We start from the raw sequence: 27,188 nt of genomic DNA, 5'->3' as shown, positions 1-27,188 counted from the left end.
TTACTTCAATTCAGTTGACAGGTTAGCTCGGCTCAATAGATGAAAAGGTATTTTATCAAAAGACTTGAAAAAGACTTTAATTTGAAGCGCAGCGTGTACAGTCATTGACTGGGTTAGTGTCTTATAGTTTCTTGTGATCCTTTTTTATCAGCAGAGTCTAAATGGTATGTGCCACTGTATTCACAAGTTCTGACTAGGTTTTCAAAACAGACATAGGTAATATTTCAACTTTTTTTAACCTTGCTTTTTCCCCCATCAAAGGCCTAGCTTTTGATTGTGTATTTTTCAACTTCAAAGGTCAAATCCATTGTTTGAGGAAAAAGTAGTGTAATTCCTTGAAATAGAGATCCGAGTATCAACGTCCCCTTAACACTACAGTACCATACTGCACTTTCAGGATATAGACTGTATGGAAATATGTCCAATAAATGTATCAATTTATACAGAAACATTACTGTCCGGGAAACAGAAACCTAGAGTCCCTTTCGTACTCAAAAACACTCGAAAGGAACTCCATATAAGCTATGTGTCCACTTGTAAACTGTAGACATCATTGTTGGGGGTGGGGGAGAGAAGGGGGCGAGTGAAGGAGAAAGCGAGATTACGACTAAGAGAGACTGAGAGAGGGATTGTGCCACATATCAGATCCCATCTTGGAGACTGATTGACATCTTCCATAGTGCATGTAAACAGTCATTCTGTGGCAAGAGTACTATAGGCAGTTATGAGTACTTTATAAGCTTAGCCCCTGACCTGTACCTTTTAGCAGTGTCCAGCTGATCTCTGCCTGCTCGTCATGCTGCCTCTCATCCATGTGATCTTTATAAATACACTGCCTTCAGAACGTATTCGCAGTATTCACCCCACTTTCTCCATATTTTGTTGTGTTACAGCCTGAATTTAAAATGGATTAAATTGAGATTTAGTGTCACTGGCCTACACACAATACCCCATAATGTCAAAGTTTAATTATGTTTTTAGACATTTTTACAAATTAATAAAAAATGGGAAGCTGAACTGTCGAGTCAATAAGTATTCAACACCTTTGTTATGGCAAGACTAAATAAGTCACAGAATAAGTTATGTGGAATCACTAATAGTGTTTAACATGATTTTTGAATGACTACCTTGTCTCTGGACCCCACACATACAATTATTTGTAAGGCCGCTCAGTTGAGCAGTGAATTTCAAACACAGATTCAACCACAAAGACCAGGGATGTTTTCCTGTGCCTCGCAAAGAAGGTAACTTATTGGTATATGGGTATAAAAAAAGCTGATGTTGAATGTCCCTTTGAGCATGGTGAAGTTATTAATTACACTTTGGATAGTGTATCATTACACCCAGTCCCTATAAAGATAAAGGCATCCTTCCTAACTCAGTTGCCAAAGAGGAAGGAAACTGCTCAGGGATTTAATGGCTGTGATAGGAGAAAACATTGTAGTTACTCCACAATGTTAACTTAAATGACAGAGTGAAAAGAAGGAAGCCTGTACAGAATAAAATATTCTGAAACATGCATCCATCCTGTTTGCAATAAGGCACTTAAGTAAAACTGCAAATAATGTGGCAAAGAAATACATTTTATGTCCATATTACAAAGCGTTATGTTTGAGGCAAATCCAACACATCAATGAGTACCACTATTTACATTTTCAAGCATGGTGGTGGCTGCAACATGTTGTGGGCATGCTTGTCATCGGCAAGGACTAGGGAGTTTTTTTTAGGATAAAAAGAAACAGAATTAAGCTAAGAACAGGCCAAATCTGGTTCTGTCTGCTTTCCAACAGATACAATTCACCTTTCAACAGGACAATAACCTAAAACACAAGGCCAAATATACACTGGAATTGCTTACCAAGACGACATTGAATGTTCCTGGGTAGCCTAGTTACAGCTTTGACTTAAATTGGCTTGAAAATCTATGGCAAGACTTGAAAATGGCTGTCTAGCAATGATCAACAACCAACTTGACAGAGCTTGAAGAAATAAAAAAATAAGTCATGTGCAAACATTGTGTAATCCAGGTGTGCAAAGCTCTTAGATACTTACCCAGAAAGACTCAAAGCTGTAATCGATGCCAAATGTGATTCTAACATGTATTGTGAATACTTATGTAAATTAGATATTTATCTATTTCATTTTCAAAACATTTTCAAATATCAGTTCTAACAGGTTTTCACTCTGTCATTATGGGGTATTGTGTGTAGATGGGTGAAGGAAAACATTTATTTAATAAATGTTTAATTCAGGCTGTAACACAACAAAATGTGGAAGTCAAGGGGTAAGTCAAGGGGTATGAATACTTTCTGAAGGCACTGTACATTTTTAACACCGCAGTGTGAATTTCATTTTCTTTATCTTGGTTAAACACCTGTTTTGACCAAATATCCCTCCAAATCTCATGTATATCTCAACAACTATTTGGGTACACTATTTGTTTACACTTTTGAATGAAATAAAGGTAAACTTTGATTTAAAAAATAAATGGACAAGACCTCTATTAAAAAAAGAACATGACATGCCACGAACTACCTGTCCCATTCAGACGTGAACCATCTTTCAACCTGGCACTTATTATTTGTGTTTTTACCTCAATGTGCTTGTCCCATGGGTGTGTACATTTTTGCAGAATGTGAGGTCATGCTTGAAAAATGTAATGAAAAGCATTTCATGTCATGACACATCAAAACCTGTTTTTACATAAGGACCTGCATTTTTTATATCCGTGCAGTCGTCAAACGAATGTTCCTCTCTGGTTTTGTTTGTTTTTTTCTTATTATTTTTTTCCTCTGCCCTTTGCTCATAACCGGATCTGAACACAGAGAGACGGGAACAAAAACTGACAGCATTCTTTCACAGTGACTTCACCCATTTTGTCTCATCTGATACCTTTTTGGAAATCATGAAACTAATTCCCTAATTCCCTTTTCATGTACACAGTCAATCCACCCTTTTCAAATGAATTCTGATTAATTGGTACAAATTGAATGACGTGTTCGATATAAGTACACCACCTGGACAGGACGCTAATCTATTGCAGGACCTGCTATGAAATGAGTTGTATAATACATCAAAAAGTACATTTTAACTCCAGTCTAGTTTGTCCTGTCAAGTGTGTTGGCCAATGATGCATTTCCACTTCACAACAAAGTTCCATTCTACTTCCAAAGTAGTGTTCCTCGGGGCATTCTCTGTGCAGATGCCCCAGTGTTTAAGAGGTGTCTGAGACAGGAGTGTTACCTCACCTGGTCTTATATTTACCTCAGATGGTAGGATTAGGAAGTAGCCATGTGGAAGATATGGCTCTAATCCACTCTTCCTCCTACTTGCCTAACACACACACACGCACGCATGCACCCACACACAGGCCGATTGGCCTTCTGGCAAATGCCAGATGCCTGGACCAGTTTTTAGTAGGGTGTGTGTCAAAATCAACATATCTATTTTGATGTAAAAATAAAACATTCAAACATTTGAAAAAGGTGACCCTTTTGTGCAATTTCTCTGTTATACAGTAATGAGCCTGTGGCTGATCAGTGGTTAATGGCCGGACCCCCTATCAAGATGGTTTACTGATAGACAGCTGAGGTCAGCAAAGAAAACTGCTCTGACTCTGAACAATTCCTTTGACCTCATGGCTTGGTTTTTACCCTTATATAGACAGGTGTGTGCCTTGTCTTGTCCAATCAAGTGAATTTACCCCGGGTGGACTACAATGAAGTTGTAGAAACATCTCAAGGATGATCAATGGAAACAGGATGCACCTGAGCTCAATTTTGAGTCTCATAGCAAAAGGTCTGAATACTTATGTAAGTAAGGTATTTCTGTTTTTGATTTTTAATATACTTGCAAAAAATTATATAAACCTGTTTACGCTTGTCATTATGGGTTATTGTGTGTAGATTGATGAGGGGAAAACAATTTAATACATTTTAGTACAAGGCTTGCAATGTAACAAAATGTGGAAAAAGTCAAGGGGTCTAAATGCTTTCCGAATGCACTGTAAATGTAGAAAGAACATATTCTACATTGTTCCCCTCAATAAAAACATTCTGTTTTCTGGGCGACTAAAACCACGATCTGGCCAAACCGTAAATTGCAATATCCTCATGATTCCTGTAATGAAAGTTTTTGCCCTGCCCCTGTGCCTGTGCCCTTGCTGGGGCCTGCTGTTGTGTTGAGCGAGCCACTCTCTTTTCCTCCTATGCACTCGAGAGAAAAATGCGTTCTGATTGTGTACTAATTCCATATTGCGGGAAAAACACAGCTTTGGAAACTTCACCCCCTTGTTCCTATCAAAGAGAGGAGGGTCTCAGCTTTCTGTAGGTATCATTTTTGTTTCTCAACTCTCAATATTCAGCTCAATAACAACTATTTTACCACCAGTATATTTGATATGGCTTTGAGAGCGTTGCGAGCATGAACGTGCACCGGTCATTGCCAGGGCTCAAGCCTAATAGGCCTCGTGGGCAGTAGCCTACAACTGCAGCATTCGTTTAGGACATGACATTTACTGTTGGATGAATAGATGGCTACTAGCAGTGGGTATTATAGGTAACACTTTACTTACTTCAGTCAAAAAGAGGGTGTCTTGTACTGCACCTGAAATCTGCTCCTGCAATCATCCCAGTCATCAGTAAGAGACCATTGGGGTAGGTGCATGTCTGACATCAATGTGTGCGCAATTACAATGAGAATTTAATATGTTAAATAAAAAATATATAATATAAACACACTTTTGGCACATAGGCCATGGTGAAATCGAATGTTTTACCTTGTGTGGTAGGTTTTGTGGGTTTCAACATTTTTATCTAGGTCTCATAACCAGCCATAAAATAACTACCTTGGTATTTACATTTTTTAATTTTTTAAAAGTCTTATGTAGGTGTCATAACAAGCCATAAAATAACGCAATATATGTCACAACAGGCCTAAATATATGTGTCATGACAATGTTATGACCATATTATAACAGGTTATGTCAGTTGTTCTGACATATTATGCTATAGTTCTGACCGTGTCATAACGTCTTTCTAACGCTGGGTGTAAAGTGTTACCGTATTATATTAACAGTTAATGATCTAGTGTTTTGAGTTTCAACTTCCTCAGGTGTTGAACCCCAAATTAATTAGCCTATGGTGTTAGTTAGTGCACATAAAGATGTATGGATTTAATCTCTATTGAACAAAAAACAATCATGCAACTATAGTCTAATTGTCAACCCAAAATTCATGACAATCACCGGATTAGGTTGCATATCAAAATACACTACATGACCAGGATGTGTTTACTTGCTCGTCAAACATCATTAATATGGAGTTTGTTTCCACTGGATGTTGGAACATTGCTGCGGGGACTTGGTTCCATTCAGCCACATGAGCATTAGTGAGGTCGAGCGATGATGTTGGGTAATTAGGCCTGGCTCGCAGTCGGCGTTTCAATTCATCCCAAAGGTGTTTGATGGGGTTGAGGTCAGGGCTCTGTGGAGGCCAGTCAAGTTCTTCCACACCGATCTCGACAAACCATTTCTGTATGGATATTGCTTTGTGCTTGGGGGGTATTGTCATTCTGAAACAGGAAAGGGCCTTCCCCAAACTGTTGCCACAAAGTTGGAAGCACAGAATCTTCTAGAATGTCATTGTATGCTGTAGCTTTAAGATTTCCCTTCAGTGGAACTAAGGGGCCTATCCCGAACCATGACAAATAGCCCCAGACCATTATTTATCCTCCACCAAACTTTACTGTTGTCTCTATGCATTGGGGCAGGTAGCGTTCTCCTGGCCAAACCTAGATTTGTCTGTCGGACTGCCAGATGGTGAAACGTGATTCATCACTCCAGAGAACGCGTTTCCACTGCTCCAGAATCCAGTGGCGGCGAGCTTTACACCACTCCAGCCGACGCTTGGCATTGTGCATGGTGATTTTAGGCTTGTGTGCGGCTGCTCAGCCATGGAAACCCATTTCATGAAGCTCCCGACAAACAGTTATTGGGCTGATGTTGATTCCAGAGGCAGTTTGAAACTCGGTAGTGAGTGTTGCAACTGAGGACAGACGATTTTTACGCACATCAGCACTCGGGGGTCCCGTTCTGTGAGCTTGTGTGGCCTACCACTTCGTGGCTGAGCCATTGTTTCACGTAGACACATTTCCAATTCACAATTACAGCACTTACAGTTGACCGGGGCAGCTCTAGCATGGCAGAAATTTGACGAACTGACTTGTTGGAAAGGTGGCATCCTATGACGGTGCCACGTTAAAGATTACTGAACTGTTCAGTAAAGCCATTCTACTGCCAATGTTTGTCTATGCAGATTGCATGGCTGTGTGCTCGATTTTATAAGCCTGTCAGCAATGGTTGTGGCTGAAATAGCCGAAATCCACTAATTTGAAAGGGGTGTCCACATACTTTTGTATATATAGTGTATCTTGAATCATGCATTCCTGCTTGGACGTGTTAGAGGAGACCTACTTATTTCTTGAATACCCCAGTAGTGTATTTATCATACTTCCTAATAAAGCACTATGGATGACTTTATAAGGGTCATGGGCTGGTGCCACCAACTGTAAAAGTTAGTGGCACCAGTGACACCAGGGGAAAATTAGTTGGCAGGTCGCGCAGTGATGTGTGCTTGTGTGGATAAAATGCCAGGGCCAAATTCTTCACACACACACACACACACCTACCTCTACAGTGCAACAGAGGTGGAGACCAGTATTTCGGAACTCCTAATATGTGGCAATGTTTTGATAAACATTTGTCAGCCTGAACTCAATGAGTATGTCTGCAGGCACATCAATATTTCGATATTAAACAGATTATGGCAGTAGTCATGTAAACACCTTACTTTGCTTTTCTTATTCGGCGTAAAGTCACCGTTTTTTTTTTGGTTAGCAATCTTTTGAATTATTATACTGAACAAAAATATAAACACAACAATTTCTATGATTTTACTGAGTTACAGTTCATGTAAGGAAATCAGTCAATTTAAATAAATTCATTAGGACCTAATCTATGGATTTCACATGGCTGGGAGTACAGATATGCATCTGTTGGTCAGAGATACCTTTTTAAAAAAAGTAGGGTTCCAGAAGTGTATATGATATGTGCATGTGCTAGCACCAGCTGAGCGAGCCTCCCTCTTTAGTGCCAGTGAAGTGAGTTGGGAACTACTGAATGTTTGAGTCTTAGAAGTGGTTTTCACATACAAACTTCATATGTTCAAACTCCGAATCAAATTTGCTTCACAAAAATAACATGGTCGCTGTGGCAGAATATTATATTTATTTATTTATATTTATATTTATTTTGATTGCCAATTTTCTGCATTCATCAGAGTGCCATCAGGTCGCCTGTTTTCAGATGTGTCCATGTAAACAGAATTTTTAGGGAAATCGTTCTTCTTGAAAAGCATGTGAACGTTTTAATCAAACTATTATATTAATCTGACTATCCACAATAAATGCATTAATGTGTGCATGTAACCATACTCAATGTACCTTGCACCTGTCATTATAGCTGTTGGATTCGGCTGTCCACACTATATTACACTTGGGATTGTTGTATATCATCAATCCGTTGGTGTGGCCGGGATCATTCCGCAAAGAAAGATCATAAAACGTTCGATTTGGATCTTTACAGAGTTGTGTGTTTTCTTTTAATGCATCTACACCTACTGAATAAACAGTAACTGAATTTCAGATCAAGTTGACCGCTGTCATTTAAAAGTCAGCCCAGCCGTCTAGATTAGATTTCCACTGAATATCACATGCAAATGGACAGAGAAATATGACGTTAACATCTGAAATATAGCGATGAATATGATTTCCATATCATAATAGCATCATCATGCTATCACTTGGATGATTAATGTATACAATGATACCCTTAACAAATCATTCCTATCATTCCACTCTAGGACTTTATCCCAACTACCATCATCTTAAATGGCCTAGTGGAAGTCTCATTGTGTTATATGTGATGCTAAGTCCATCTCATTAGGGATATAATGGGAAAATGTAATTAGCACTGGTAATAATTATTGTATTTATTACGTTTTCTGTTTATTTATCAACTACATTTCAACTGGTAATTAGCAGTAATTAGGAGTGGGTTCATTTCCTTATCTTAACTCATTATGCGTATGGTTAGCAGTTTTATCAAAACTGCTCATAATATGAGAATCTTTGGGTTTACCCACTGTATCGAAAGAGGGTATTGGTTTATCAATAGCTGTAGAGTTTAAATTGTAATGGTTGTTCCCCTTAAAGGCGAAGTTCAGTATTTTACAACTTAATGTTAGATGGTTCCTCGCCCTCAGAGGAGTATATGGGGCATGCAGCACGTTCAAAATGTAATGGTCAAATTAACTCAATTATTTGGTTTGACGTTACTTCAAACCATACATTTTTTACCTCATCACTCCCATGTATTTTTAGATGTTTAGCTATGGTGGCTACAGTTAGTTTGGACACACCTACTAATTCCAGGGTTTTTCTTTATTTGTACTATTTTCTACATTGTAGAATAATAGTGAAGACATCAAATCTATGAAATAACACATATGGAATCATGTAGTAACCAAAAAAGTGTTAAACACATTTTATATTTGAGGTTCTTCAAAGTAGCCAGCTTTTTCCTTGATGACAGCTTTGCACACTCTTGGCATTCTCTCAACCAGCTTCACCTGAAATGCTTGATTTCTTGAAGGAGATCCCACATATGCTGATCACTTGTTGGCTGCTTTTCCTTCACTCTGCGGTCCCAAGTCATCTCAATTGGGTTGAGGTTAGGTGATTGTGGGTTAGGTGTGTAAGGGGTATTTGGTCATTGTCCTGTTGAAAAACAAATGATAGTCCCACTAAGCACAAACCAGATGGGATGGCTTATCGCTGCAGAATGTTGTGGTAGACATGTTGGTTAAGTGTGCCCTGAATTCTAAATAAATCACTGACAGTGTCACCAGCAAGGCACCATCACACCTCCTCCTCCATGCTTCACGATGGGAACCACACATGCGGAGATCATCGGTTCACCTATTCTGCGTCTCACAAAGGCACAGAGGTTATAACCAAAAATCTCAAATTTGGACTCATCAGGCCAAATGACAAGTGTGACTGACTGGCTCAAATCGGTCTTATGTAGCTAAATTTGAAATTGGGTTTCTTACATTGGATAAAAGTAGAGATGCAGAGCTACAAAATGGTATATCATACACTGCATATCAGGAACAAAGGGAAATAAATTCTGCTCTGAAAGTTGATAAACTTGTAAACTCACTTTTGAGAAAAGGGCCTTTGAATAATTTGGTACCTACTGGAGAGCTCTCCGTTGTCTACACCCATTCAGCATGGTTCACACCCTCTTAAACCAGCCCCACCCATCTCTTTAAGGATTCATATGTAAGATCATGTGCTAAACCGTGAGTACTGTAGTAAAGACTAAGACTAAAAGTGGTAGTAGCCTACAATAAGGAAAAATTCCAGGTAAACAGTAATTGTCCAGATACAAATATTTTATAAATATTAGATGACGCTTCCCCAGACACACTTGTCTAAATTGATGGGTCATGGGAAAGAAATGTTCTAACCCCCAACCACATCCAGTGGTGGAAAAAGTACTAAATTGTCATACTTGAGTAAAAGTATAAATCATTTCAAATTCCTCATATTAAACCAGACGGCACAATTATATATATATATATATATATATATATATTTTTTTTTTACTGATAGCCAGGGGTACACTCCAACACTAAGACATCATTTTCAAACTAAGCATTTGTGTTTAGTGAGTCTGCCAGATCAGATACAGATCAGATGCAGTAGGGATGTTCTCTTGATGTGTGAACTGGACAATTTACTTTTGGGTGTCAGGGAAAATATATGGAGTAAAAAGTCTTTATTTTCAGAATGTAGTGAAGTAAAAGTAAAAGTTGGCAAAAATATAAATAGTAAAGTAATGTACAGATACCCCCAAATACTTAGTAGTACTTTACACCACTGCCCAAATGCCTTCACACCAGTACAATGCCTTCACACCAAATGCCTTCACACCAGTACAATGCCTTCACACCAAATGCCTTCACACCAGTAAATTAGCATCCTTTATATACTGTTACACACACACTTATCACATAGTATTCCATACATAAGTTAAGGCCATGCAACCTGAGTTAGGTGCACATGTACAGTACATAAACAGATGCATGCGCTATATATTTATCTGGTGGACACTTGATAGGGTCTCATGATATTGCTGTGGTATGTCACAACCTCATGTTACGACCACACATATCAATATTCATTTTATATATAAATATTTTGCTAAGTCTTGCTAAGTGGATGGGTCTCTACAGAAGGTGTAAACGGTACAGCCAAATGGTTACTTGCATAGTAGCAATGTCAGAAATAGATAGTGGCAGTATAAACAAAATAATATATAGTATGTACAAGAACAATATCAATAATGATATCAGTGATAGACGAGGTAGTAATATGCATACAATCAGGGGTAAAGTGGCTGAGCAGCAGTATACAAAAAAAATAGTAGCAGCAACGTATGGTATGTGTGTTAGGAGAGAGCCTGTTTCTGTCCTGCCCTTGACTTTGGTACAGGGAATGTGATGTCCATAGCCTCTTCGTCACAAAACTGATCATCTCAAAAAGATACGTTTGTCTAGCTGTGTCGAGTCCAGGTGGTGCTTGTATAGGCAGACCATCTATGGGAGGAAGGATGTCAGCGTTGCGCAGCAGCTGAAACCTGGTCTTGGCAGTCCGAACGCTCCTTGTTGACACCACGCTCCAGAGCATCGAAGCTGTAAAACAGGGAATAACAACAACAACAACCCTGTACAACCCCAAATCATTACAAGACATTACAACCCTGTACAACATCAATTCACCTCTCAAGTTTAGATAAGAAGAATAACCTCATACAATGAAAATTATTTTCACCTGAAGTGCTGGTGCTGCTTGATCTGTGGCAGTGGACTGAAGTTCGGAGTCAGGTGTTGTTGCCAGCCATAGCTTTCCACCAGCACCGTACCATCCTCCAGTCCAACCAGCTGTGGGATGTTGACTCCTGTCACAGTGCTGTCCAGCACAATACCAGCAATCTCAGACAAATTGTTCACTGTGGTCTTTCTGAAGCTCTGCTTGATGAGGCCGAAGCCCCAGTCAGGGGCAAACTTGGTGTGGCCTGTGATCAGGAAGTGAAGGTCCAGATTGTGGTGGCGCTTGTGCATGGTCCGCCAGGCACAATACCAGAGCACAAACTTTGTCATGTTTTGGCCACTGCAGTTATCATAATTCAGGTCCACACGTGTTTCCCTCTGCTCCGTAGTTGGTGAAGAAATGGTGCATGTAGTTGATGACTGCGCTGCTGTCTTTGCTTGCTTGGGCCAGCTCTCTTTTTGATGGGAGGCATTAGACCATTCTCCTTGTATGACTGGTGGAGGAGAGTCAGGCGTGTTCTACTGATGCTGAAAGACAAATTCCAGATACAAATATTTTAGCATTATTATACAATAGATGCAAAATGGCATTCTGAGATAACATCACTACACACAGTTCATACATGTAATGTTAGCTAGCTAGCCAGCCATCTAACGTCAGCTGGCTAGCTAACAGCAAGCTTTAACTAGTAATACAAATCAATTGTCATAGCTAGCTAAAGTTAACCAAATAGGTTCAATGTTAGCTAGTTAGCTAGCTAACATTAGGCTATAACTAGCAATGCGAAATGGCATTCTGAGAAAACATCACTAACGTTACACACACTTCATACATGTAAGTTAATGTTAGCTAGCAAGCCAATCATCTAACCTCAGCTAATGTTAGCTAGCTAACAGCAAGCTTTAACTTGGGGTCTTTTGATTTGAAATGTCACGTTAACATTAGCTAGCTAGCTAAAAAATGAATCCCAATCCATAGAGTAACGTTACTAGCAATACAAACCGATTGCCAAAGCTAGCAAAAGTTAACCAAATAGGTTCAATGTTAGCTAGCAAGTCAGCTTTCGAACTTCAGCTGGCTAGCTAACAGCAAGCTTTAACTAGCAATACAAAATGATTTTCATAGTTAGCTAACGTTAACCAAATAGGTTTAATGTTAGGTAGCAAGCCAGCCATCGAATACCAGCTGGCTAGTTAACAGCAAGCTTTAACATGCAATGAAAACAACTTTCTTACAAAATTAGAAACGTATAATATCTGAATCTGTAGCTAGACTTTTACCCGTATACATGGATGAAAGCTTCACGGCAGACCGCAACCCCTTTTATTAATTAAGACGTCCTGTGTCGTTTCCGTTTTAGTTTGTACAGCTTTTTTGGCCTGTCGGGTTCCACTGATTTCAAAACTCAGTCAACTTCTTCCGTGACAACACTGTTGATTGCTGTTTTTTCCCAATCACTGTTATCAGAAGACTCTACAATGTCTTCTTCAATTAAAATGTGTTTTTTCCTACCTAAATCAGGGATTTCCTCATCGTCTGAGAGTGTCAGCATGGCATGATCGTTTTCCAGAAAGTATTCCATCACAACTTTTCCCCACGGACCTTTGTCAGTAGCGCCTGATATATTCAGGGCAGCAATGTTATTGAGAGCAGTAGCAACACATTTGCTTATCCTCTGCAGCATAGGTAACTCTGGGTCTTCCTTTCCTGTGGCGGTCCTCATGAGAGACAGTTTAATCAGGGCGCTTGATCGTTTTTGCGACTGCACTTGAAGAAACGTTCAAAATTCTTGACATTTTCCTTATTGACTGACCTTCATGTCTTAAAGTAATGATGGTCTGTCATTTCTCTTTGCTTATTTGAGCTGTTCTTGCCATAATATGGTATTTTACCAAATAGGACTATCTTCTGTATACCACCCCTACCTTGTCACAACACAACTGATTGGCTCAAACACATTAAGAAGGAAAGAAATTCCACATATTAACTTTTAACTTGGCACATCTGTTAATTGAAATGCATTCCAGGTACTTCATGAAGCTGGTTGAGAGAATGTCAAGAGTGTGCAAAGCTGTCATCAAGGCAAAGGGTGGCAACTTTGAAGAATCTCAAAAATCGTTTTATTTGTTTAACACTTTTTTGGTTACTTCATGATTCCACATTTGATGTTTCATAGTTTTGATGTCTTCACTATTATTCTACAATGTAGAAAATAGTAAAAATAAAGAAAAACCTTGGAATGAGTAGGTGTGTCCAAACTTTTGACTGGTACTGTACTTTCAGGGTAAGAAACCATCTAACACTAAGTTGTAAAATACTGAACATTTCTTAAAGATACAGTATTGAAGAATATTTCAATTATTTCTCCTTTTTTAAAAGGCGCCTCAACCACAGGAGGTTGGTGGCACCTTTATTGGGGAGGACGGGCTCGTGGTAATGGCTGGAGCGGAATAACCCCATAGTGGAATGTGCCACTACACAAATTAGGTATTTTTAGGAGAACGATACCCCTTAGTTTTCTGATTCAGAAGTGGGTGGTTTCCACAACCTGTAGCTTTTCAATTCTCATTTTGCCATTGAACAAATGTTCATTAAACACTGTACGTTTTTTGTCCTTTTAAATATCATTGTGTCTTAACCGAAAACAATGACAAGATACTGGAGAATTTACTTAATTATTTAAATATGTATTTTTTAAGGCATTTTAGATTTTATTCAGACAGATTAGAAACATGACCCGCCAAGCCGCACTTCTTAACACCCGCTTGCTTAACCCGGAAGCCAGCTGCACCAATGTGTCGGAGGAAAGACTGTTCAACGGACGACCGAGGTCAGCCTGCAGGCACCCGGCCCGCCACAAGGAGTTGCTAGAGTGTGATGAGCCAAGTAAAGCCCTCCTGGCTAAACCCTCCAATAACCCGGACAACGCTGGGCCAATTGTGCGCCGCCCAATGGGACTCCCAGTCACGGCATGTTGTGACCCGGCCTGGGATCGAACCCCAGTATCGAGCCTGGGATCGAAAGCCCCTTCAAGTGCAGGTCAAACAAATACTAGAGAAAGCAGACTGTATTGCAATCATCTCTGATGGGTGGTTGAATGTTCGTGGGCAAGGAATAATTAACTACATCATCTCCACCCCTAAAACCAGTATTCTACAAGAGCACAGACACAAGGGACAACACACACACCGGTCTCTACATTGCAGATGAGCTGAAGGCAGTCATCAATGACCTTGGACCACAGAAAGTATTTGCACTGGTGACAGACAATACTGCAAACTTGAAGGCTGCTTGGTCTAAACTGGAGGAGTCCTACCCTCACATTACACCCATTGGCTGTGCTGCTCTTGCATTGAATCTGCTCCTCAGGGACATCATGGCACTGAAAACAATGGTTATACTCTACAAGAGAGCCAAGGAAATGGTTAGGTATGTGAAGGGTCATCAAGTTATAGCATCAATCTACCTCACTAAGCAAAGTGAGAAGAATATGAGCACCACATTGAAGCTGCCCAGCAACACCCGTTTGGGTGGTTTTGTCATCATGTTTGACAGTCTCCTGGAGGGGAAGGAGTCTCTTCAAGAAATGGCCATATCACAGTCTGCCGATATGGACAGCCCCATCAAGAGGATCCTCCTGGATTATGTATTTTTGGAGAGAGTGGTAAGCAGCCTGAAACTCCTGAAACTTACAGCAGTAGCCATTGCACGGATTGAGGGAGACAAATCCATCCTGTCTGATGTTCAGACTCTGCTTGCAGATGTAAGAGAAGAAATCCGTACTGCCCTGCCCACTTCACTGTTGCTCCAAGCAGAGGAAACTGCAGTTCTGAAATACATCAAAAAGCGTGAAGACTTCTGCCTGAATCCCATACACGCCGCAGCGTACATGTTGAACCCCAAGTATGCTGGCAAGAGCATCCTGTCTGGTGCAGAGATCAACAAGGCCTATGGTGTCATCACTACCGTGTCGCACCACCTTGGCCTGGATGAGGGCAAGGTTCTTGACAGTCTGGCGAAGTACACTTCCAAGCAAGGGCTTTGGGATGGAGATGCAGTATTGCAGTCGTGCCAACATATCTCATCAGCCACCTGGTGGAGGGGACTTTGTGGATCTGAGGCTCTTTCCCCTGTTGCCTCTATCATCCTCCAAATCCCACCAACATCAGCCGTCTCAGAGCTCAACTGGTCCTTGTTTGGGAACACACACACCAAAGCACGCAACAGGTTGACCAATACAAGGTTTGAAAAATTGGTAACCATCCAGGCAAATTTGAGGCTTTTTGAGCCGGACAACAAGCCATCCTCAACAAGGTTGGACAAGTGACAGTGAAGATGAGGCCTCAGACTCTGATGTTCAAGAGGTGGACATTGAGGAGGTCCAGGGAGAAGACATGGAAGCCTGAGAGGAAGACAACCAAAGCTTTAGTTTTTAGACTATCATTTTACAAATGTATGTTGAAAACGTTTTTGGGAGATGCGATGGATCATTGGGGATCATTCAGTATTGCTTTTCTTTTGTTGTTCAGTGAAATCATTCCATGTGAAGAGTCTACTCATTGAAATAAAGTTGAATTGGTAACTAAATTGTTTTTTGTTTGTTTATTGGAAGGATTTAATCCTGTGCAATTATTTCTACTTATGATAAGGTAAAAGGTTTATGTTTCTGTCTCCATTTGATATAGTAAATATATCCAATGCAAAAACATCTACATTTAAATGGTATTAATATTAATTTTCATATATTTCCATTAATTCCCATATATTCCCATTAATTCCCACGGAAAGTTTCCACCTCTGAAAATTCCCCAAAATGTGCAACCCTAGTTGCAACCCCCCTTTTGCCCTCAGATCAGCCTCAATTCGTTGGGGCATGGACTCCACAAGGTGTCGAAAGCGTTCCACATGCTGGCCCATGTTGACTCCAATGCTTCCCACAGTTGCCAAGTTGGCTCAATGTTCTTTGGGTGGTGGACCATTCTTGATACACACAGGAATATGTTAAGCATGAAAAATCCAGCACCATCGCAGTTCTTGACACAAACCGGTGTACCTGGCACATATTACTATACCCGGTTGAAAGGCATAAATGTTTTGCTTATTCTCCCTCTGAGAGTCACACATACACAATCCATGTCTCAGTTGTCTCAAGGCTTAAAAATATTTTTTTAACCTGTCTCCTCCCCTTCATCATCACTGAGAAGTGGATTTAACAAGTGACATCAATAAGGGATTATAGCTTTCAACAGGATTCACCTGGTCAGTCTATGCCATGGAAAGAGCAGGTGTCCTTAATGATTTGTACACTCAGTGTGTGTGCATATTAGGCACCTCTGGTATATGAAATGAATTGTACCGTAATGTGTAAAGAAGTCGCAAATAACTCAGTTGATATACAACTCTCTCTTGTATCCCTTTAGGATCCAGCTGCCAAATGATTGCCCATCAAGCAGCCATGAGCAGAGTCCAGACTGTAGCTCAACGGTAGGCTGGAGTTCAGACAGAGGTGCTGCCCAACTGACATGTGAGTCTTATTTCTCCTCTACAGTAATTCAGCATTTTTGCATGCTACACTGCCTTCAGAAAGGTTTCACACCTCTGATTTTGTTGTGTTACTGCCTGAATTTAAAATGGATTAAATGTAGATGTTTTGTCACTGGCCTACACACAATACACCCTTAATGTCAAAGTGGAATTATGTTTTCAGAAATCTTTACAAATTAATAACAAATTAAAAGCTGAAATGTCTTGAGTCAATAAGAATTCAACCCCTTTGTTGTGGCAAGCCTAAATAAATTCAGGAGTAAAAATGTGTTTAACAAGTCACATAATATGTTGCATGGACTCCCTCTGTGTGCAATAATATCTGCATTGTTTCCCACCACCCGCCAACCCCTCTTTTTACGCTACTGCTACTCTGTTCATCATATATGCACACACTTTAACCATACCCACATGTACATACTACCTCAATAAGCCTGACTAACCGGTGTCTGTATATAGCCTTGCTACTCTTCTTTTCAAATGTCTTTTTACTGTTGTTTTATTTCTTTACTTACACACACACACACTTTTTTTTCTCTGCACTATTGGTTAGAGCCTGTAAGTAAGCATTTCACTGTAAGGCCTACTACACCTGTTGTATTCAGCGCACGTGACAAATAAACTTTGATTTGATAATAGTGTTTAACATGATTTTTTAATGACTACCTCATCTCTGTACTCCACACACAATTATCTGTAAGGTCCCTCAGTCCTGTGCCTCGCAAAGAAGGGTGCTTATTGGTAGATGGGTAAAAATAAAAAAGCAGACATTCAATATACCTTTGGCCATGGTGAAGTTATTAATTACACTTTGGATAGTGTATCATTACACCCAGTCACTACAAAAATACAGTTCCTAAGTCAGTTGCCAGAGAGAAAGGAAACCGCTCAGGGATTTCACCATGAGGCCAATGGTTACTTCAAAACAGTTAGAGTTTAATGGCTGTGATTGGAGAAAACTGAGGATGGATCAACAACATTGTAGTTACTCCACAATACTAACATAATTGACAGAGTGAAAAGAAGAAGCCTGTATAGAATACAAAGCAAAACATTTCGCAAATCAATTACATTTTTGTCATGAATACAAAGTGGTATGTTTGGGGCAAATCCAATACAACCAATTACTGAGTACCACTCTCCATATTTTCAAGCATAGTGGTGGCTGCATCATGTTATGGGTATGCTTGTAATAAAAAATAAACATAATGGCGCTAAGCACAGGCAAACCCTAGAAGATAACCTGGTTCAGTCTGCTTTTCACCAGACACTGGGAGATGAATTCACCTTTCAGCAGGACAATGACCTAAAACATAAGACCAAATCTACACTGGAGTTGCTTACCCAGAGATACTCACAGCTGTAATCGCTGCCAAAGCTGATTCTAACATGTATTGACTCAGGGGGTTGAATACTTATCTAACCAAGATATATTATTGTTTTATTTTACAAATGTTAGAATTTTTCATCCACTTTGATATTACAGAGGATTTTGTGGATCATTACAAAAATCTATTTTAATCCCACTTTGTAACGTACTTTCTGAAGGCACTGTATATGGGATTGTCATTGAATGTTATCTACAGTGCTGCTCTCAAGAGAGTCTAGCCCTCACCGGTGTCAAGGTAAGTCAACACTGCATGTTACATTTTGCAACCATACTATAGTCATTTGAATCCACTTCAATATAGCATACAGTGTTACACATCTTTAAAGAGTATAATTTTAGGTAAGTAACATGTATTAAGTGCCACGCACAATTGGAGTATCATTAAAGTGTCTGAATTGACCTGGCTATGTCTACTTAAACATGGGCCTGCTTTGTGATATTGCAAGCTATGGAGACTAATCATTGAGTAAGATACTTAAAGGAATAATCCACTCAAAAACTATCTTTTGGTATTTTTTTCATTAGTCCAATGTGATACAGTTCCAAAGATGTTTTGCATATCAGCAATCAAGTTTTCAAGATATAGGACTTTCAATCAACAAATTGTAATTTGTCACTTATCACGATGGTGCGTTTTGGCAAGTTACAATTTGCTTTTTGAAGGCCTATATCTTGAAAACTTGATTGCTGACATGCAAAACATTTTGGAAATGTATCAACAATGAACAAATGAAAAAAATACCAAAATATAGATTTTGAGTGGATTATTCATTTAAGTGGGTTGGGAAATGCAACATTTCAATGAATAGACAATTATTCATATGAATAAAAAAAAATGTTATGAGTGATTTGGATCGAGTATGTTTTTATTGCCTCTTTTTTTATGCAACACATAAAAGCTCTTGTATAGTACAATATCGATGTCTGTGCTCAGTGTTGAAGTTGCACCTCTGCTTCTTGAAACAACTTAATTGTCTCAAACATGTACGCAAGCAGCACACACGAGTCATGATACCCCAAGGCCTAGATTAATTAAGCTATGAAAGCCCATGAGCAGGGAACATTCAGCAGGTGCCTGTTTGCCTTGGTATGGGACTTGGTTTTGGCAGTGGTGCAGTGGCTCATTATAAATCCATAATTAAGTTACAATTTTATTTGCTTTTTTAACATATAGTCATCAGGGATTGACATGGTTTAAACTCAGATTTTGTTAAGTGCACTCTTGGCTATATTGCTACGTTATGCCCTATTCTACTTCAATCATTTGACTCTTTATTGGCTTCGTGAATGAGAAGTCATGAAGGATAATATGGTCGTGCCTTTGTTGGTTTTGACCCTTTTCCTATAGGTGTTAAGATTCAAATTTGCCATAGAGTCGTTTCTGGTGAAGCTTACATTCTCCTGATTCACTCTTAATCCTAAACAAGCTGATTTGCCCTCCCCCTCTTCACCTCGGCACAAAACAAACACAGTGGCACCCTACTAGGTGCAGGGATGGTCTCCTGAACCCCTACTGTTCAACTCATCCTGTTTTGTGGTCTGTTAGCTGTACTAAGTGAATAGGGAAAGGCAGGTCTCTGTGGGTAACGTCTGTCTTTCGAGTCACCTGCCAGGAGAGAGGGAGGGTGAGAAGCCCAGCGGGGGGGGGCCTCTAGGTGGGATGAGCTGGGCTGTGGGAGAGAATCCCCTGCACACTGGGTGGTCAGCCCCAAATGAGAGGCTCCACCAAACGGGTAACGTATGCCAAGAGCTTGTTCAGGCTAACCATGCAGCCTGTGGAGGGGGGATTGGGCAGGAAATTGAGGTTAATAAGCGTGCTGTATATTAAGCAGTGGTGGGGCGTCCCCAGCCTCTGAGTGCTCAGGTCCAGCACCTCTCTTAGAGACGTTGCCAGCGAACTACAGTTACGTACACCACAGAATACTTCAGCAGTTATGCAGTGACATTATTTATTATGTAGCACAGCATGCATGCTCAAAAGAGGATTTATTAGAAAAATGCATAAAGATAAACATTAGAGAACTACCGATAATCAGTCATGCCGATATTTATGGCTGGTATTAGCCTTTCTTAGTCCATCGGCTATCAGCCCTTGAGTATCGGCGCAGCCGATTTACCTTTCATAGCGCGAGTGCACTTGCCTCTCGTGTAAAACCCTGCAAGCCGGTGCCACTCATTGCTAGTTAGCCTGTTGTCGAGGATCCTCTGGGCTGCTTGCTAGCTACCCACTTATGCTGCATATACATTTAGCACACTTTAATAATGCCACACGAAATGTAGGAACTTGGTAGGTGATAATTAATTTACTGTTAGGAAAAACAATGTCCAAACTGGGGTCCAGCACTTTACAAAGCAATGTAGGTTCAATGCCCTAGAACTTTGTCATAGTAATGCCAAATATGCTAATTTCAAAGCTGATTGTCACAAAACATTTTGTTAATTCACTGAGTTAGCTAAATTACTTGTCTTTCCCTTGCTGAGCCAATCTGCTGCCCGAGCCGAACTGCCTGGCTAGCTACATGAGACACAATCGGCCTTGCAGTATTTGATTTTTGTAGACATCTGCCAGAAGTAAATTCATCCACAAACACGAATATAATATCTTTCATATGACCATGTTTTCATGAATTTTATGATATAATTGTCAAGCCAATTCAAATGACCAGGGACATGAACATGGAAGTACAGTATGACTTAGGAACGCGTCACTTGCACACGGTATAGGCTACTTCTATGAAAATGTTGTAGATCAGTAGACCTAACATGGTCCCAAATGAAAGGGAACCCGATTGTTTGTCTTCTGTAGCCCCATAGACGAATGAAATCAGCTCAATAACAGAATGTATGCACACAGTCCTATTGAATATGAATTCACCAGTATTGTGAATAGGCCTATGCCATCAGGATTTACCCAGTTTATCAAGAGATTTACCATCAAATAAATAATTACTGTTATGCAGTTATATGGTTAAAACAAAGTCAAATGGATTATATGGTTGTATAATTAATTTGTTAATGCTTACATGGTTGCCTCTGGGGAATATTTTGCCCCAAAAAATTGGTATCGGCATCGGCCCTTAAAAACCCACATTAGTCGTTCTCTAATAAACATCCATTATTTTTACCCATTTTGCATGCCTTATTATCTTATCTGACAATATGAAACAGACCTAGTAATCATTTTGTTGTTGTCGCTTTATTCATTTAAAAAATATATATGCAGTTAAAAGTTTGGACACACCTACTCATTTCAGATTTTTTCTTTATTTTTTACTATTTTCTACATTGTAGAATAATAGTGACGACATCAAAACTATAGAGCAACACATATGGAATCATGTAGTAACCAGAAAAAGTGTTCAACAAACAAATCAAAATAGATTTTAGATTCTTCAAAGTAGCCACCCTTTGCCTTGATGACAGCTTTTCACGGTCTTGGCTACTACATACTACAATATTTTTGGTTACTACATGATTCCATAGGTGTTATTTCATAGTTTTGATGTCTTCACTATTATTCTAAAATGTACAAAAGAGTAAAAATGAAAAAACATCCTTGAATGAGAAGGTGTGTCCAAACTTTTGACTGGTACTGTATATCCATATTATAACAAATACACAGGGAGAAAAAGGTGTAGATTCACGCGTAGAGTGTGGCAGGTGTTTATTTCGCCTTCGCAGAAGGCAGGAATCATGGTCGCAGGCAATGGTCATACACAGGTAGGCAAACAGGCAGGTGAATCAAAACTAGGACTGAAGGCTATAACTGGTTCTCACAAACGAGCTAGGAAAAGGCTTAGTAGAGTCAAAACGAACAATACCTCACAAAGGCATAAACCGAATGAACTGAACTAAATAAGTAGCTGATGAGACCAGGTGAGTAACTAACAGAGGTGAAATCAATCAACGAAAATGAAAGACAGGGCTACATTCAAGAACACAAAGAAACAGGGCAACGTTCAAGAACACAATGAAACAGAACACAAGGTTGACTAAGGAAATAAATACAGAACCTTACACATATCTTAATATCTGTTATTTGTATTCATTGCCATAATTTTTTTTATTTTAGTGAGGTACTTACTCGCCATCTACCTGCAATGTATGAAAAGCAATGATCCCAACACCGAGCCTTGTGAAAAACCACATTAACTTAGAGGCTTATTTTTCCTATTTCACATTGCTTGCAAATGAGTAAGATTAATCCTCAGAGACAGATTGGCCAGGAAGACCAATGAAATCTGTTCAGGTGAACGGAGTGGTCAGCAATCTCAACAGTAGGTGTTCATTGTATATTACAACGCGCACTCTAGTTTGTGTAGTGCATAACAAGCCATACCATTGAAACTCACGGCTTTCTCTTATTCTTTCCCCCACTGTGCTTGGCCCTAGGGAGAGGCGCGTTCAACGTGTTGTAATAAGGGTAGCTGATATAATGAAGGTCATTGTAATCAGAGCTAATGTGCCAAGGAGTCAAGACACTGTAGCTTTATTTGCCAGCTAGGCCCAGCATTTTGTGCCCATGGGGATCAGGCTGATAGTGTTATCTTTGCTAACCTGACTCTAATACAGGCCTTGCTCCGCTGTTTGTGTCAGCATCGCAGCTGAACTTTTCCCAGTGATACGTTCTGTGTGAGGATGGGGCAAGGATTGGGCTCCACTCAGCTCCATTCTGGTTAAATCCCATCCCTAGGTGTTTGGCTACTCTTAATTCAGATATTTAGAGAGCCTAGTTCTCTCTCTCTCGCTCTGATTCCTTGGGAGGACAGCAGGGCCTTACATAGTCTTCCGTTGGATGTATTTGACATAAAAACAACAACATTGCATTGACGTCTGGTCTTGAAGACTTACGTTCAAGCGATGACCTCTAAATCTAATCCTCTCCTTCACGATATGCAAATGACTCCAGTTCAAACTCGATTTGTTTTTGGTAGTCTGGGACACTGAGTGGTTTATTTTCAACTTTTACTCTGCAGTGTAAATATGTGAATAAGAATGCCTTCTTAAACCTAGACACTCTTCATATATATATATATATATATATATATATATATATATATATATATATATATATATATATATTTTGCTTCAGCCTTCATTTTATTTTCTAATATTTATATTTATAGTATATTTTGCTTCAGCCTTCATTTTATTTTCTAATATTTCTTTTTAGCTTGTTTGAAATGACAGAAATAATGAGAAGTACTGTATGCAGAGCCATGTGATTTAGCGAAACCAAGACTTGAACTTTGTCTTAATGTGATATCTGAATGCGCCCACAGTGGGCCTCTGGGAATGATTGATGGTAGTTGTATTCGTATTCAAATATAGGCATTTATGTGGTTGTGATGAGAGTACAGTACTATATTTCTACCATTTCCATGATTGCAGAGGAGAATGTAGCTACTGGCAGGGATAGCCTATTCCTTTCCTAATGTCCCATCTTTTAATCATTTATTTCCCAAAAGTAGTTTTAAAAATTGACTTTAACTGCAATGACATTTATTTGATATGTAAATTAACTTGCAATAGATTGCTTATTTGTCAAGCAGTATTTGATAATTTCAAGGAAATAAATATAGAAGGAATAGTGACTTTTACCAAATGTACGTTTCTAAAGGAAGCTACAGATCATTGTAGATTTTCTTGTTTTCACCATTTAGAGTTACACATCACATTTATCAAGAGTTTCCAAACTCCAATGTTTGACTCAGTATTCTTTTATACACCCCAAAGTCTGTAAAATGTGAAACAAAACTCATACCAGTGGGCTACCCCCAATGGAAACTGAAGGTTGGCTCACAGCTCTTTCACTTTTCATAATTGCCTTTTTAACTTAACAGTGCATGCCGCCTTCTGTGACAAACATCAAAGGCCCTTCCTTATTCATTCGAGCACCTCCAGAAAAAAGAGCTGCCCATATCTAACCCCGTGCTACTCCCCTGGCCCTATCATTCAAACTCCCACCCCGGCTCTTTGTGGCTTCCAGAGGACCACAGTGAAATGATCTCTTTTGTTGCGCATCATTAGTTCCATCTGTTGTGCGAGCAGGCCTGTCTGTTCCGGAGCACGGCAACGTGATGGTCGCCAGGGGCGATCGGAGACGCCACTGTCCCAGCGGCTCGTGGCACGACCTCCGCTACCGCGGCTGCCTCCTCCACTGCCCCCCACCGCCTCCCCTCTCTCCTCCATGACACTTTTACTCTCTGTCCTCTGTGTTTACTTATTTATTTATGCATCTGGGGAAGAACGTAATCACATACACTTTGTATTTCTCGATTGTGCATTGTATTGTTGGACGATGACTGTAAAGGACAGAAGTTAGCAAGGAAAGTGTTTTTGTTTCTCGTGCTGTTATTTAAAAGTGTAATATACAGTATACTGTAATGACAAATACTCTTACTGGAGACACCAGATAAACAGATATACAGTGGTTGCTCCACTAAAAGTTTTGCGATTATGCTGCAGGATTTAGAGGTAATTTGTGGTTTAGTACGGTACCCTGCGTCACCACTTAATTTAACTGACAATGAATGAGTGACATAAACCTAAGTAGAAACTAATAATTGAGCACGATTTCAGTATTACTTACTAAAACTGTTGTTAAACAAAGGTTTTTATTATTTTATTTTGTTAGGATTATTTTGCTCTTACTGTAGTAGTGTAGCCCACTCCCGACCGGTCACATTGTACAGTGCCTGAGTGGCACAACGGTCTAAGACACTGCATAGCAGTACAAGCTGTGTTGCTACAGATGCTGGTTCAATACCCGTACCGGCCTCGACTGGGAGACCCATGAGATGACTGTAGGTTTTTGGTTTCTCTCCCTCTAAAAACAGAAATACATATAACAAATTGGCATTATTTACAAATTAGTAACAATATCTCACCTCATGTTCAAGAAGGGCCTTTTTCTCGCTCATTTTACGTTATTTGAAAATGAAATAATCTCCAAAATATTGTTATTTTTTAAACAAATCGATTATTATTATTATTATTGTTATTAATTTAGAATTATATAAAAGCCCCTTGGATATTTTAGCACAGATATATTATTAACCCTGTTATTATCAGGACAATATATATTGGTCATATTGGTCATGGCTCCCGAGCGGCGCACAATGGGACTGCCTTGCGGTTCTCCAGCTGTATCCACTGAAAGCGCGCAAGGTTCAAGGCACGAGGGCAGGGGGCACGGGATGGGCCGCAGAGCCACGCAAAAGATGGGGTGGACCCCCACCCTGCCACATTGGATAGCACAGAGAAATACTTTAAGGGGCATTCCACGAATAATGGCGCTGACTAGGGAAATGTTCCCGCTGTTCTTAGTGCCAGTCTGCATGTTCAAACTAAAACAATGTAACCAATAATGGCATTGTTATGCTTTCATTAATAAAATAATGATAAAAATACTATTTACTAAAATACTATTTCAAAATAAAATAATTAGAATAGCCCATTATGGGCTATTAGCAGGACAATATACCTTTACCAACACCTCTCTGTATTCTGATACTTTTCTTTTTTCTTCTTTTTTTTATTCGAGAGCCCTCCCACAGTCTCCCCCAAGAATAAAAATACAAATAAAAAATACAATTAATTCCATTCCCCCCAATGCACAGACAACCAAGAGAATGAACTAAAGAGAAAAAAGAAAAAGGCAGAAGAAAACAGCAAACAACAATGCAAAAATAAATAAAAAATACTTTTTAAACCTCTCTGGGGTAGGTGGGACGCTTGGGTCCCACATGGCCAATAGCCAGGGAAAATGCAGAGTGCCAAATTCAAATACATTTCTATAAAAATCTAACTTTCATTAAATTACACATGCAAGATAGCAAATTAAAGCTACACTCTTTGTGAATCCAGCCAACATGTCAGATTTCAAAAAGGCTTTTCCGCGAAAGCATAAGATGCTATTATCTGATGATAGCACAACAGTAAACAATGAGAGAGTAGCATATTTCAACTCTACAGGCGCGACACAAAACACAGAAATAAAATATAAATCATGCCTTACCTTTGGCGAGCTTCTTTTGTTGGCACTCCTATATGTCCCATAAACATCACAAATGGTCCTTTTGTTCGATGAATTCCATCGGTATATATCCAAAATGTCAATTTATTTGCCGCGTTTGATCCATAAAAACACCGCTTCCAACTTACGCAACAACGCTACAAAATATCTCAAAAGTTACCTGTAATCTTTGCCAAAACATTTCAAACTACTTTTGTAATACAACTTTAGGTAATTCTAAACATATATAATCGATCAAATTGAAGACGGGATGATCTGTGTTCAATACAGTAGCAAAACAAACTGACGCTACTTTTCTGGTTATGCGCCTCTATCAAAAGGTACACACGAAGTGACGTTCGTTCTGAGCTATAGTACTTCATTACACAGAGGAATAAACCTCAACCAATGACTTCTAAAAAAAAAGAAAATCTGAATGGTTTGTCCTCTGGGTTTCGCCTGCTAAATAAGTTCTGTTATACTCACAGACATGATTCAAACAGTTTTAGAAACGTCAGAGTGTTTTCTATCCAATACTACTAATAATATGCATATATTAGGATCTGAGACAGAGTAGGAGGCACAGTTTGGGCACGCTATTTATCCAAAAGTGAAAATGCTGCCCCCTACCCCAAACAGGTCAATAAAATTAAAACAAAGGACATCACGGATAACTAAAATCATAACAGCAATGCCAACTGTATATGTTTGTATGCATGTCTGGCACTATTACAAGTACAGTTCAAGTCGGAAGTTTATATACACTTAGGTTGGAATCATTAAAACTCGTTTTTCAACCACTCCACAAATTTCTTGTTAAAAAACTATAGTTTTGGCCAATCGGTTAGGACATCTACTTTGTGCATGAGACAAGTAATTTTTCCAACAATTGTTTACAGAGAGATTATTTAACTTATAATTCACTGTATCTCAATTCCAGTGGGTCAGAAGTTTACATACACTAAATTGACTGCATTTACAGCTTGTAAAATTCCATGGCTTTAGAAGCCTCTGATAGGCTAATTGACATGATTTTCGTCAATTGGAGGTGTACCTGTGGATGTATTTCAAGGCCTCTTTGCTTGACATCATGGCAAAATCTAAATAAATCAGTCAAGACTTCAGAAACACAATTGCAGACCTCCACAAGTCTGGTTCATCCTTGGGAGCAATTTCCAAACGCCTGAAGGTACCACGTTCATCTGTACAAACTATAGTATGCAAGTATAAACACCATGGTACCACGCAGCCGTCATACCGCTCAGGAAGGAGACAAGTTCT

At 39.4% G+C, this 27,188-nt stretch overlaps 1 protein-coding gene across 2 annotated transcripts in view; it reads left to right on the top strand.

Moving 5' to 3' along the window:
- casz1 (castor zinc finger 1) overlaps positions 1-27,188 on the top strand; it is a 251,651-nt gene that overhangs the window by 46,626 nt on the left and 177,837 nt on the right. For both annotated transcript variants that reach the window (XM_042299437.1, XM_042299436.1), the window contains exon 3: positions 16,377-16,480. The gene's annotated coding sequence lies outside the window, so the exon portion shown is untranslated. The remainder of the gene's footprint in view (positions 1-16,376; positions 16,481-27,188) is intronic.

This window comes from Oncorhynchus tshawytscha, linkage group LG16 (assembly GCF_018296145.1).
Source record: "Oncorhynchus tshawytscha isolate Ot180627B linkage group LG16, Otsh_v2.0, whole genome shotgun sequence".
NCBI lineage: Eukaryota > Metazoa > Chordata > Actinopteri > Salmoniformes > Salmonidae > Oncorhynchus > Oncorhynchus tshawytscha.
Note: the sequence above shows the minus strand (reverse complement) of the source record. Positions and strands in the feature narration are given on the sequence as shown.